General features: G+C 32.6%; 1 long non-coding RNA gene across 1 annotated transcript; it reads right to left on the reverse strand.

Moving 5' to 3' along the window:
* Positions 1-723: 723 nt before the first annotated feature.
* On the reverse strand, positions 724-3,265 carry LOC113289896. Its single transcript, XR_003331224.1, has 2 exons — positions 1,673-3,265; positions 724-1,041 (listed from the first exon to the last, which is right to left on the reverse strand). It is a non-coding gene; the product is annotated as an uncharacterized LOC113289896 (long non-coding RNA).
* Positions 3,266-15,726: the final 12,461 nt, after the last annotated feature.

Below are 15,726 nucleotides of genomic sequence, written 5' to 3' on the forward strand. Positions count from 1 at the left end.
GAAGAGAAGATTCTCAGGCATAAAAAAACTAGGTGGAATCAAAGTTCAACCACCGTTAGTCAATCAAACCAATCGAAAACAAAAGATAAACCGCAATTATCTATGTAGCTCCCCCTAAGCTAGCAGCTGACTAATCCAAGAGATTAACGAATAAAGAGGCACTAAGGATCTAAATCATTTACTAAAAACATTCAATTAAGAAATCTGCTAAAAAAACTTAACCCAAGAACTAGCCTCACTCTGAAATATATATATAAAAAAACTCCTCTCAAATGATACTTGTAAAATAGTCATTTGGTTTACAAATAGAATATACAACATAATAAATATAGCAGAAGTTAACTAACTAACGAAATCAACCCTTGAAACTTTCGCTGCGCAACTCTGACCTGTCTCTGAAACTGAAAGTGGGAATGGATGAGCATATCATCCCTAAAAGGGGTGCCCAGTAGGAATAACATTTAACTTTCAAGTAATCACTGGAATGATCTAGAAAACATTACATGTTTTTTTTCCTAAACAATAAAAAGGAAACCAATTCACAGATTTAAACAATTATATATATGGAACTAACTCCTTCGTCAAACAATATATAATATTTGTGCTAACCATACTCATTAGGTAATATTGCGGTGTATCGCCCTAGCCATTGCATAAAAGCGGAAAGTAAGTAGATATAAAAGAAGGAGCAGTATCCTATATACCACACATGGAAAATCTTACTTTCCAAGCATACAAATGTAAATTCTTATTTCCCAAACAATTCATAGAGACAAACAAAGCATTACAGCTCCTTTCCAAACCATGGAAAGATTAAAGGAATCAACAGTACTTTCGAAATTTTAAATAAAATAATGCATGGAATAAACAATCAGACAATGCAAGAATTTGTTAAACATAAACTCTTGTAAAAGAAAACAACAATAATCACAAAAGAGTTAAATATAAATTCCCACCTCTTTTGATGACAAGCCACGCCTACCTCGAGATCCACGATCCACTGGTTCATCCTTTGAATCGATCGTTGTTAATAACGACTAACTGTTAATCACACAAGAACTCTAAGAATATAGCCAAAATGGCTCATCCAAGGCTCATAACATAATCTTATACAAGTTCCAGTTATAAACTAGGTGAATTATCTAATGGTTCTAAGTCCATTTACAGTTCTACACCTTTTATTTATCTATCTTCAGCATATCTAAAGTTTACTAGTTCAATTAGGTTGTAACTATAGTCCATTGGCCAAGTCTTATGAGTATCTACAACATTGTAAAAGAAACCAAAGGCTAAATCATACCATAAAGGTCCAATACATTAAAATAGGAAAACTAAATCTAATCTCAAATCCACTAAACAAGTCCATTACATAAGGTCTGGTCCACTAGGGTCAACTAACGGTCTCTAACAATCAAAATGGTCAATTAACGGTCAACATCCAAGGTCATATCAATAGTCAAAGTCTAATATGGTCAAACGAGTCAAGACTGGGTTAACTCAGTCACTAAGACTGATTCAGATGAGTCATCTAGACTGACTGGGATGACTAAGGGTATGTAACAACTTCAGTTTCAGTTTCACTTCAACTCTAATTCATATAAACATTACAATATCACTTCATTCATTTATAATTAAAATTCACAATTCTTTCTCAAATACAAATCCAGCTTACCTTTAGGTAGCAGAAGCAAGCATTCATAGAGACTGCCATCAAGCCATACAACTACATCTATGAACACATCTCTAACCAACAAACCCTCAGCTTTCTTTCCCCTCATACACCACATTCCCAACCTAACTACAACAACACCTTTACAACAAAATCACATCCATTGTACATAATTTATGTTTAACACAACCAATTGTGCAACACTTCAACCATCTAACCTGAATTCAACTTCATTCTCATATTAGTTTCTTCCTTGTCATGCATACACTGACTAAACCACCACAAATCAGTAATTCCACAATCACAGTGCCACAATACTCCTTGAAAATCATCTCAGTACCAGCTCTTAAAGATTAATCCTTGTATCATCTCAATAACATCTCTATCAAACTCAATAAACTGCAATCCCTTACACAGACAACCACTTCTACTTCAGTTATGCAGTAACAACTCCAGCATCTACCAATACACACAACAACACATATTCTTTATAACTTCTCCCCTGCAATTCACATCACCAGAACATACATTTCCAGACCTCCACCATCAACCGATATCTCCCTAACAATACAACATCAACATCATCCTTCGATTCAAATTCACATTCACCTTGATCACTCATCTAAATAACAAGTCATACAAACTCATTTTGTTCCATACTCACCTTATATCTTAGCTTCATCAACAATCCCATTACTATCAATACCATTTCTAACTACAACCACAGTTCCGTTGAGTATTCTTCTCACCCTAGATTTCATTCATAGTTACATAAACTCTACAATCCACATAACTCAACTTCAAATGCTGAAATTAAACAATATAAGGACTTACCCAGAAATTAGTCTTATATGTACTGTTTTTTCACCAACCACAGCCGTTGTAACTCTAAATTGATAAACCACCACAGGACCTATCTCTTCTCCATATATTTCATCTTAATCAAATTACTCTTCCTTCTTAACCCTTACTATTCATCCTTAACCCTTAAAGTAGCTTGGCTCAAGTAACTGAATCTTCGAATTAACGTTATAACTTCTTCTTCACCTCTTGTTCTTCAATACCCATCCATTAATTTCTTCTTAAACATCTAAAATCACAACTTCACTGAATTGCAGAAACCCTAATCCTCTTTTCTTTTTCCTCACAGAACCCTAACTGTCAATCTCAAGCAATCCTTCAACCTCAAACTCTAATTCAAGGAAAACCCATCTGTAATTCCATCTTATTCATCAATAATCGAACCTCTAAACAATCTTCTGGGAAACCTTAACCCTTGATTCATCTTCAGATCTACTTCATATCATCAAATTAACAATCACCCGTTCCTTCAACATCTACTAGCAACTCACATCAAATATCAGATTACTTAAATCCATATAATTTTCCAAATCGGCTCAATAACCCTAGTTCAGTTCATCTCTTCTTCATATCCACAACAACATCAATTTCTTTTCCTCCAAATCTTAATCAATCCAAATCAGCACCACCACCATCTCTTATAAAACTCAAATCCTCTAAACTGAATCGATAGAAAGAAGAACGAAGAAAAAGAGAAACAGAGGAGAAGCAGAAGAGGAAAGAAGAAAGAAGAAGATAGAAGAAGAATAAATTCTTCGATCGGGTTTTGGTGAAGATAAGGCCGACCAAAACTGCTAAAGGCACTCGTCCAAACGATAAGGGAAGCCAGGCGGTTTAAAGCAAAATGACTAATTTGTTCTTCATACAAAACTGATAATATCTTCTTCATCCGATATCCGATTGACACGTTCGAGTAGTCCATTCCGCTTAACTTTTTGAGATCTATCCAACGGTACTAGTTTTGGATCTAAATCGTTGTTAGATTTATTCCTATTAATTAACGTTATTGTTAACCTAATCGAGTTATTAGCGGCTAAATCGCCTCTTGATCATCGCTAGACCAGTCAAATAGCGTTGAAGATCTTGAGGGTCTTTATATTCTCCCCACCTTATACATTTTAATCCTCGAAAACCGAACCACCTTCTAGTCTTCAAAACTCCCCACCTTGAAGAAAAAACCTATCTCTTGTCTAAGCACAAAAAAACATGAAACAAATCACAAACCTATATAGCTTTCCACAACTAAGATTTAAAATTTGTAGCTCTAGGTTCAAAAGACTAGTTTTTATTTCAATAAGTCACTGGTTCTAATTACGAGAGAAAATACTCTATAATAATGTCTCTAAGTAAAATTTGGGATCTATCAGTTCACTAGTAGAAGCAAGTCTCCCTTCTATGCCTGGTGATACAAGAATGCAATTGCCCTGTCTAGGTTCGCGACGTCTAACAATTCCTACCTACATAACAAGTATCACCTGAACACATCAGAATTGCCAACCTCACTATTCCCAGTGCTGGATTAATTAAGTGCAACTTATTACGATTTATTAAGTATTAGTTTATTAAGATCAATTTGTCTTTAACTTCTATCTTAACTGATGTAAGTCTGATAAATTTACATCTTAAAATATATAAGCAGTTCACATCATTTTAAGCAATTTAGTTATCTGAATTATTTATTTTATTTTTATTTTTATTTATCATTATTATTATCTATTTATTTTAATGAAATCGAATTTTAATTCCAAATGAAACTATATTATTATAACTAAATAGCTTTTAAATTCATGTACTATTTAAGAATAACTGAATGTTATAACTATTATCCAAATGTTACTATAGAAAATATTTTTTTTACATATTATTTTCAATGTATCAATTTGTATATTTCATTATGTGACTTAATATAAATAAATAACCGCTAACAATTTTTCATAGTTGTTTGGTATTAATATTTTATTATTATTATTAACATATATTTCTTATTTCTTAGACTGATAAAAGTTAATAATCGTAATTAATCATAACGCCAAGTTTAATTTTATTATAAATACAGATTTAACTTGATCTAACTTTATTTCCTTAAATTTATATTATTGATAAGTAAACCTTAAATTGTACTATTAATAAAATTACATTTTGCTATTAATATCCTATAATTATTATCCAAATGATATTTACAATAACTTTAAATTTTATAATATTTAGTATTTTATAGTATTATTATTTGCTTATCTTATCAATAACTATTGTCTTAATTATATTATCATTTTCATTATTGTTTTATCAAATTTTCCCAATTGATTACTAGCGTAACTAAAATATGGCCAGAATAAATATTTAATGATGATACTTAGTAAATTTGATTAATCCATAACCTTGTAAAACAATTTTACATTTACGTAAGGATTTGATATAACATATTTATTATTCTTATTGAATCCATATTATATTTTGTTAAAATATTGGCGTTGGTAATTTAATATGATCTAAGTTTGAGTCTGCATAAAATTTTAATATGTCTTAATAGTCTTTAGATTTTGGTATTAGTAATAAGTATCTTATTAATAGACAAACTTTATTCTCCTTTAAGTCTAATTTTGTACTGAGCATTCAAGTGTTATAATATCACTTCATGTGTATGATTTAGTGATTTAGTGAATCATTTATTGGACTAAAGATAATATGTGTATAAGATCGTTAACATGTTAAGTCTTTATTTTATGCACTATATGACCTCACATTCTTAATCCTACCTAATAAGTCATATATTAACTATCTGGTTTAAACGAAAAACATATATCCCTAATTTGTAATTAATTTAATTCGTTAATAAAAATTATTAATCATTATTAGATCTTTAATAACTATTTAATCATAAGTATTATTTCTATATCTTTAATGAAATTTTAGTTAAGCTAAGTTCAATATGATACTAAATGATATTTGGAGCAGATCATTGCTTTTATGAAGGATTATATCTTAATGAAGAAGGAGTTTATAAATAGTTGAAGTCTAATGAGAAGACCATTGTTTGGATTACATCATTTATCTTTTTGATCAACTATTCTGTACAATTGTTGTATTTTATTATATTTTTTATTTTTTATGTTGTATCATTATGATGTACTTGAATTATCATGTTATCATGATTCCAATTGGTGGAACGGTGATCTCCACCACTGTGTATCCCTTCAAACTTCAATTTTAATGAGGTAATTTAATAAATTATGGGTTTCAGGTTTGAAACACATCTTTCCTTCAAAAAAAATTATTAAAATTATTATTACTTTTATTATCATCTACAATTATTATTATATTATAATATGTATTATTAATATTGATGGCCGAACTATTATTCTAACTACTCTCACAAATATTATTGAGTCACAAAAATATCATTAACATTTATGTAATTATAAACTGTTGATTCTACATATGAGTCAAGGTACTCGGTAAGTTTCTATGTGACTTTCAATATTTATCAATAATACTAATCTCACTATTTTTAGTATTAAAATATTCACATTATTTTTGTAGACTAATCTCTAATCTTTATTAACTAAACTTATTGGTGTACCCTACAATTTTTACTTCATTACATACACAAACAATCAATCAAATCTTTTAATTATTGATAGTTTTTAGTGATTAAGATATATCTCACAACCCATCCAAGTTCTAAACTAATCTATTTCACTAATTGGAACTGGCTAATTCTATCTAATTCCCATGTAATATCTAATAGTGAGCTTTGATACCAACATTGTAGCTCCCCCTAAGCTAGCAGCTGACTAATCCAAGAGATTAATGAATAAAGAGGCACTAAGGATCTAAATCATTTACTAAAAACATTCAATTAAGAAATCTGCTACAAAACTTAACCCAAGAACTAGCCCCGCTCTGAAATATATATAAAAAAAAAACTCCTCTCAAATGATACTTATACAATAGTCATTTGGTTTACAAATAGAATATACAACATAATAAATATAGCAGAAGTTAACTAACTAACGAAATCAACCCTTGAACCTTTCGTTGCGCAACTCTGATCTGTCTCTGAAACTGAAAGTAGGAATAGGTGAGCACATCATCCCTAAAAGGGGTGCCCAGTAGGAATAACATTCAACTTTCAAGTAATCACTGGAATGATCTAGAAAACATTACATGTTTTGTTTCCTAAACAATAAAAAGGCAACCAATTCACAGATTTAAACAACCATGTATATGGAATTAACTCCTTCATAAAACAATGTATAATATTTGTGCTAACCACACTCATTAGGTAATATTGTGGTGTATCGCCCTAGCCATTTTATATAAGCTGAAAGTAAGTAGATATAAAAGAAGGAGAAGTATCATATATACCACACATGGAAAATCTTATTTTCCAAGCATACAAATGGAAATTTTTATTTCCCAAACAATTCATAGAGACAAACAAAGCATTACATCTCCTTTCCAAACCATGGAAAGATTAAAGGAATCAACAATACTTTCGGAATTTTAAACAAAACAATGCATGGAATACACAATCAGACAATGCATGAGTTTGTTAAACATAAACTCTTGTAAAAGAAAACAACAATAATCACAAAAGAGTTAAATATAAATTCCCACCTTTTTTGATGACAAGCCACGCCTACCTCGAGATACACAATCCACTGGTTCATCCTTTGAATCGATCGTTGTTAATAACGACTAACTGTTAATCACACAAGAATTCTAAGAATCTAGCTAAAATGGCTCATCCAAGGCTCATAACATAATCTTATAAGTTCTATTTATAAGGTAGGTGAACTATCTAATGGTTCTAAGCCCATTTACAGTTCTACACCTTTTATATCTATCTTCAGCATATCTAAAGCTTACTAGTTCAATTAGGTTGTAATTATAGTCCATTGGCCAAGTCTTATGAGTATCTACAACTTTGTAAAAGAAACCAAAAGCTAAATCAGACCATAAAGGTCCAATACATTAAAATAGGAAAACTAAACTTAAGCCCAAATCCAGTAAACAAGCCCATTACGTAAGACCTGGTCCACTAGGGTCAACTAACGGTCGCTAACAATCAAAATGGTCAATTAACGGTCAACATCCAAGGTCCTATCAATAGTAAAAGTCTAATATGGTCAAACGAGTCAAGACTGGGTTAACTCAGTCACTAAGACTGATTCAGATGAGTCAGCTAGACTGACTGGGATGACTAAGGGTATGTAACAACTTCAGTTTCAGTTTCACTTCAACTTTAATTCATATAAACATTACAATATCACTTCATTTGTTTATAATTAAACTTCATAATTCATAAACAAATACAAATCCAGCTTACCTTTAGGTAGCATAAGCAAGCATTCATAGATACCGCCATCAATCCATACAACTACATCTATGAACACATCTCGAACCAACAAACCCTCAGCTTTCTTTCCCCTCATACACCACATTCCCAACCTAAATACAACAACAGCTTTACAACAAAATCACATCCATTGTACATAATTTATCTTTAACACAAACAACTGTGCAACACTTCAACCATCTAACCTGAATTCAGCTTCATTCTCATATTAGTTTCTTCCTTGTCCAGCATACACTGCCTGCACCACCAGAAATCAATAATTCCACAATCACAATGCCACAATCCTCCTTGAAATTCATCTCAATACCAGCTCTTAAAGATTAATTCCTGTATCATCTCAACAACATCTCTATCAAGCTCAATAAACTGCAATCACTTATACAGACAACCACTTCTACTTCAGTTATGCAGTAACAACTCCAACATCTACCAATACACACAACACATATTCTTTAGCACTTCTCCCCTGCAATTCACATCACCAGAACATACATTTCCAGACCTCCACCATTAACCGATATCTCGCTAGCAAAACAACAACAACATCATCCTTCGATTCAAATTCACATTCACCTAGATCACTCATCTAAACAACAACTCATACAAACTCATTTTGTTCCATACTCACCTTATATCTTAGCTTCATCAACAATCCCATTGCTATCAATACCATTTCTAACTACAACCACAGTTCCGTTGAGTATTCTTCTCACCATAGATTTCATTCACAGTCACATAAACTCTACAATCCACATAACTCAACTTCAAATGCTGAAATTAAACAATATAAGGACTTACCCAAAAATTAGTCTTATCTGAACTGTTGTTTTACCAACCATAGCCGCTGTAACTCTAAATTGATCAACCACCACCGGACCTATCTCTTCTCCATCTATTTCATCTTAATCAAATTACTCTTCATTCTTAACCCTTACGCTTCATCCTTAAACCTTAAAGTAGCTTGGCTCAAGTAACTGAATCTTCAAATTAACGTCATAAACTTCTTCTTAACCTCATGTTCTTCAATACCTATCCATTAATTTCTTCTTAAACATCTCAAATAACAACTTCACTGAATTGCAGAAACCCTAATCCTCTTTTCTTTTTCTTCACAGAACCCTAACTTTCAATCTCAAGCAATCCTTCAACCTCAAACTCTAATTCAAGGAAAACCCATCTGTAATTCCATCTTATTCATTAATAATCGAACCTCTAAACAATCTTCTGAGAAACCTTAACCCTTGATTCATCTTCATATCTACTTCATATCATCAAATTAACAATCACCTTTTCCTTCAACATATACTAGCAACTCATATCAAACATAAGATTACTTAAATCCATATAATTACCCAAATCGGCTCAAGAACCCTAGTTCAGTTCATCTCTTCTTCATATCCACAACAACATCAATTTCTTTTCCTACAAAGCTTAATCAATCCAAATCAGCACCACCACCATCTCTTATAAAACTCAAATCCTCTAAATTGAATTGATAGAAAGAAGAACGAAGAAAAGGAGAAACAGAGGAGAAGTAGAAGAGGAAAGAAGAAATAAGAAGATAGAAGAAGAATAAATTCTTCGATCGGGTTTTGGTGAAGATAAGGCAGACCAAAACTGCTAAAGGCACACGTCCAAACGATAAGGGAAGCCAGGCGATTTAAAGCAAAATGACTAGTTTGTTCTTCATACGAAACTGATAATATGTTCTTCATCCGATATCCGATTGACACGTTCGAGTAGTCCATTCCGTAACTTTTCGAGATCTATCCAACTGTACTAGTTTCGAATCTAAATCGTTGTTACATTTATTCCTATTAAATAACGTTCGTGTTAACCTAATCGAGTTATTAGCGGCTAAATCGTCTCTTGATCATCGCTAGACCAGTCAAATAACGTTGACGAGCTTGAGGGTGTTTACAATCTAGTTTCCCACCAACGGTACTAATTGATCTTCTCAATCCTAAATAAGACTTTAAACTGAGTGGCCGTTAAGAGATTTCTCCTAATTAGGCTACTCTCCTCTCCGAATAGGCGGCTTCACCGGTAACAACACAACCGAGGAAGTTTGTTGTCATGAAGGATTAGTTTGCTAGAAATGCAAACTTAAAGTATTTATAGAAAAGGAAGTTTAGACACCAAGGAATTTTCAAAACCGAAAATATTCTCAAGATATGCATTAAAGCCCATATTCGGTTCCATAATTCCTAAAAATGCTCTGTCCAAAATATTGACCGAAAATCTCTTTGGAAAATCTCTAACTAGTAAACGCACATTACTAATTCTCATTTTTCCTAAAATAAAATTAAAAACCTTAAATAAAAGATTCTTAACTTATTTATGTTTCGATCCTGGGATTTTCTTCCTTTAGCTATTAAGGAATAACTTTGAACAATTAAAGATAAACATTTACTGCACGTGTTCAAAGTATGTCGACATCCTTACTTTGTAAGTCCTTTTTCATACTTACAATCTTGAAACCGATTTGCCACACTTCTAAACAAGTTTAGAATTGTTTCATCTGACTTTCAAGAACTATGTGATTGATCAAGAATACTCAATCACAAATCATGAGTTTAACAGTTCTACCAAAACAAGTTTTGGTTCTACCTCCATGTGAGTATTGTGCATAGTCACACTAGCTTTCCAAAATTCGGTTAACTAGGTACTAGGATCGATTCCCCGCATATATATGGTATCTAACTTGTACGTGCTGCACATGTCCATAGGATCGGTTCCCCTTTGCCTAAAAACGTGTTGCACATGTCCATAGGATCGGTTCCCCTTTCTTCTATAAACTTTGTGCACCTCATACAAGGATCGATTCCCCTTTGTGATGTGTTGCACCTATTGCTAGGATCGGTTCCCCTTTACCCAGAGTTGGTCTTACACAAATCACAAACTCGATCATACCATCTCAGTGATTACTTAAGATTCGTTTCACTAATAAAAGTTATACCAATACAAAAGTCAGGCCTCTGTGAATAGTTTTACCAAGAACACAAACAATTCATGAGCGGTTATAATAATCACACATATTGGTTGTTCAAAAGATATGCAATGAATAACAATACCAATAATTTCTGGCGATTTCCTTTTCGATTCACAAAACAAGTTCATGAATTTACTTCCTTAAAACACATGTAAAACATTGTTTCCTAGGATGAAATCTTCACCTTATACCCATACATAATCACAACAGCATTCAAATGATTATGTCGATGTCTTATCTACAAAGTTTAATGGTTAAGAAATAAACCTCGTATTGTATTCCTTAATACTATGTCTATCTAGAGATCAATATGCTTCGCAGTTTTGTGTTCAATATGCGCAACTTTAAAGATACGTCATGGAATGAAACAGTTCAAGTCAAATATCACTAACCTCAAGCGGAAGGATGATGTTGTCGTTGTATCTCCTTGTTTCTTCAATTCTTCAAGTCTTCGCACTTGTGATGTCTCATATCCTAATACTTTCAAGCTAACCTATACGAAGTTGACTCTAATACATAACCAAGCGACTCTTTAAATGAGTTTTGATTCACTAAAATATGACAACCAAACTTGACATACCAACGCTTGGTGGGTTCAACCGAGCTATGCTCTAACAATCTCCCGATTTGTCAATTTTAGTGACAAAATTCTTACATCATATGGATAAACAAATTATAAGAATTCATTACACATACGCTTGATTTCCGAATTCAACAACACAATAACCTGTATACATTCAATAATTTAAATGTCGTTGTTGACATTATAATAACAAAGCTAATACTCCCCCTAAAGGTAAAATAGGTAGATTTTCATCCGCACGTCTTTGTTATTCACTTGGTAATGATATGTTATTCCCCCTTAGTCTATGCTTTCACTCTTTCGTTAGATAAACGTTTAAGCACCAATGTCCTTTCCCTTAGTGATACCAATCAATATAAATCAATGCCAGTATCACTTGTCTACTCTATATATTTCTCCTCCTTTTTGTCACAAAATGACAAAGAAACGAAAAAATAAAGGACAAACCAAAAGGATCTTACAAATCTCATAAGACTTGCAACCTATAAAGTTAAGCACGAGGGTTCCACACACCATTTTTGATAACCAATATCAAAACCGAAACTACAAAGTAATTTTATTTTGATATGTTATCAAGGAAACAATTGTCCGAAAAAAATTCCAAATAGTTTGGCGAACCAGAAATCAACTAAGCACCTTAGTTCCTTTTCTAAACCGATTGTACAAATACAATCGCTTTATTCGATAAGACCAAAATACAGATAACTCTATTTTTCTCATTAGGTTCTAATTATCCATATAACTTAGACCTTTAATTTTTAAACAAGACAAGTAATAGGTTAGTTAACTAGCATTTCTTGTTAAGGAATTCGATTAAACTTGAATAACCGAAACCTCCACTTTGATAAGTTTAAGTAAGATTAGAATTAACTTAGTTTCTCTTGTCCGAAATTGAATTGGACTAAAAAATTCATCTCGTAAACCATTTTTCTTTCGTTAAGCCATAAAAAATTAATACAAACCAAATAAATCAATTTGCATAATTATTCACCTCAATCGGAAGCAATTGAAACAACATAGACATTAAAGCACCGCAATTGCACCGAAATTTTGTAAGCCTAAATAATTAGTACCACACAATAAAACAAGATAACAATAATTATTGTTAACCGGAAGCAATTGATTCACACACACATCCATACACAAATAATGGAAACATCAATTGTGTCGAAATTTTGTTAAGCAAAAGCAATAAATATATGAAATAAAATCAGGCTTTACGTAAACATGAAAACGATTGACTAACAAACTCGTTACCTCAAATTTCACATCCTTTTCTCTAATATGTTTGTATCTTCTTCCAGAGAGAATTGATATCGAAATATCATTATGTTGTCATCCTTATGCAAAGCAAAAGAATAACGACAACCAACCTTTACCAGAGAAAGGTTGAAAATCGGTTTTAAGAATTGCAAGCAAAAGTTAAAAACCGCCGAAACACATATGCTTTTATGCTAAACCAAAACCGATTCAATATATTGTGACTTTTTCACATATTGTTTCTATCAGAACCCCTCATGATCCTTTGATAAAGCCTACCAACATGGTTTAGAACTTAATCCTGCTAAATCAAAAAGTCACCCAAACCATAAGGGTTCACAACAAGGTACTAATGTACCTTGACAATTCCTATGGATTTCCTTAGATTTTCGAAAGTTGCTATATCTAAGGGTTTAGTGAGAATATCAGCTAGCTGATGCTCGGATGGAACATACTCTAATTTTATAACACCATTCTCATATAACTCTCTAATAAAGTCATATATGATATCTATGTGTTTAGTACGAGAATGTTCAACTGGGTTTTCATTCAATCGAATAGCACTTGTGTTATCACACAGTATGCTCATAGTTGAAATATTTATTCCATAGTCAATGAGCATTTTTTTCATACATAATAGTTGGGTACAACATGTACCATCAACAATATATTCTGCTTCACAGGTTTACAAGGACTGTGAATTCTGTTTCTTGCTATGCCAAGCTATAATATTTTGACCAACATAGAAGCAACCAACAGAGGTGCTTTTACGATCTTCTACACATCCTGCCCAATCAACATCTGAATAGGCAACAAGACTGTTGTTCGTATCCATGGAGTATGATAGACCATAATATACTATATCATTAACATATCTAATGATTCGTTTTACATCTTTGAGATGTGATTCTCTAGGATCTGCTTGAAATATAGCACAACATCTCACACTAAAAGCAATGTCAGGTCTTGTTGCAGTTAGATATAGAAAGCTCCCTGTCATAGATCTGTATAGTTTTTGATCTACTGATTTTTCACCTGGATTTGATTGAGGTTTTCCATTAGTTGGCATCGGAGTTGCCATAGGTGTTGCACCTTTTAGTTCAAATTTTTCTACCAGATTCCTTGCATATTTTTCTTGAGAAAGTAGAATACTGTCTTTTTGTTGTTGTATTTGCATCCCAAGAAAATATGATAATTCTCTAACATTACTCATTTCAAATTCTCCACTCATAAGATTCAGGAATTCATCTGTTAGAGATTTTGAGTTGGATCCACAGATGATGTCATCTACATATATTTGCGCTACAAGAACATTTTTTCCACTCCATTTGGTGAAAAGTGTCTTATCAGCACCACCTCTAGAGAATCCTTTTTGAAGTAAGAAGGATGTCAGTTTATCATACCAAGCTCTTGGATCTTGTTTTAGACCATACAAGGCCTTCTTAAGTTTAAAGACATAATCTGGGAATAACGTATCTTCAAATCCTTTAGATTGAGAAACAAATACTTCTTCTTTTAAATCCCATTCAGAAATGCAGATTTAATATCCATTTGAAAGAGTTTTATCTTAAGATAACAAGCATAGGCAAGTAACAATCTTATTGATTCTAAGCGAGCAACATGAGCAAAAGTTTCATCAAAATCAATACCTTCAATTTGAGAATATCCTTGAGCAACAATCCTAGCTTTATTTCTGACAATCGTCCCAAATTCGTCTGATTTGTTCTTGTAGATCCACTTTGTCCAACGATTTTTACTCCTGGTGGCTTAGGAACAAGTTCCCACACTTCTTGTATTTTAAACTGATTGAGTTCCTCGTTCATTGAGTTTACCCAAGAAGGTTCACTGAGTGCTTCCTCAACGTTTTTCGGCTCTATTGAAGAAAGAAAACATGAATAGTGACAGAAATTCTGAATTTCTCTTCGATTCATAACTCTAGCGTTGGCATCTCCAATGATGTCTTCAGAAGAGTGTCTTTGATGTACCCATTTAACAGGTTTTTGGACAATATTTTCGGTATCATTGGGTTGTTCGACAATACTTTCATTATCGTCTTTATCATCCTGTCACTAATTAAAGGAACAACAGATGGTTCAACTTCAGTCTGTTTTTCCTTAATAATACTTTCAGATGGAGGAAGCTCTTCTGCAGTGTGATTGTCTTAGAAAAAATCGTTAATGTCATCAATAACCACATTAATTGATTACATCATGACTTTGGTTCTGAGATTGTATACCCTGAAGGAACGACTGTCAGAAGCATAGCCAAGAAAAATTCCTTCATCACTTTTGGGATCAAATTTTCCTCTATGTTCTCTTTCTTTGAGAATATAACATTTGCTTCCAAAAACCCTTAAATAACTTCGATTGGGTTTTCTTCCATACCATAATTCATATGGGGTATTTAGAGTTTTAGATCTTAAATAGACTTTGTTTATAAGATAACAGGTTGTTAATACAGCTTCCCCCCATAAGTATAATGGTAGGTTTTTATTATGAAGCATTACTCTTGCCATTTCTTGAATATTTCTATTCTTTCTCTCAGCTACGCCATTTGTCCGAGGAATAACAGGAGCAGAGAATTGATGACTAATTCCAAGACTATTACAGTATTCATATACTGTCGTATCGTTGAATTTTGTACCATGATCGCTTCTTATCTTCTTAAGCTTGCGACCTTGTTCATTTTGAATTTTATTCACAATAATTTTGAACTCCTCAAGAGTGTCATTCTTGTGCTTCAGAAAAGCAACCTATGTGAATGGTGTGTAATCATCTACCATTACTAAAGCATACTTATTCCCTCCAACAGATGCTTGTTGGATTGGACCAAATAGATCCATATGAATAAGATCGAGAGGAGTACGAGTGGCTATGTCTCGAGAAATTTCGTGTGGAATTTTTCCTTGCTTACCCTTTTGGCATGCACCACAAACACCTTCTACTTTAGTGTTAATTTTTGAAACGCCTTTGACAAGTTCACGGTTAATGAGCTTTCCT

This window comes from Papaver somniferum, chromosome 6, assembly GCF_003573695.1.
Source record: "Papaver somniferum cultivar HN1 chromosome 6, ASM357369v1, whole genome shotgun sequence".
NCBI classification, from domain to species: domain Eukaryota; kingdom Viridiplantae; phylum Streptophyta; class Magnoliopsida; order Ranunculales; family Papaveraceae; genus Papaver; species Papaver somniferum.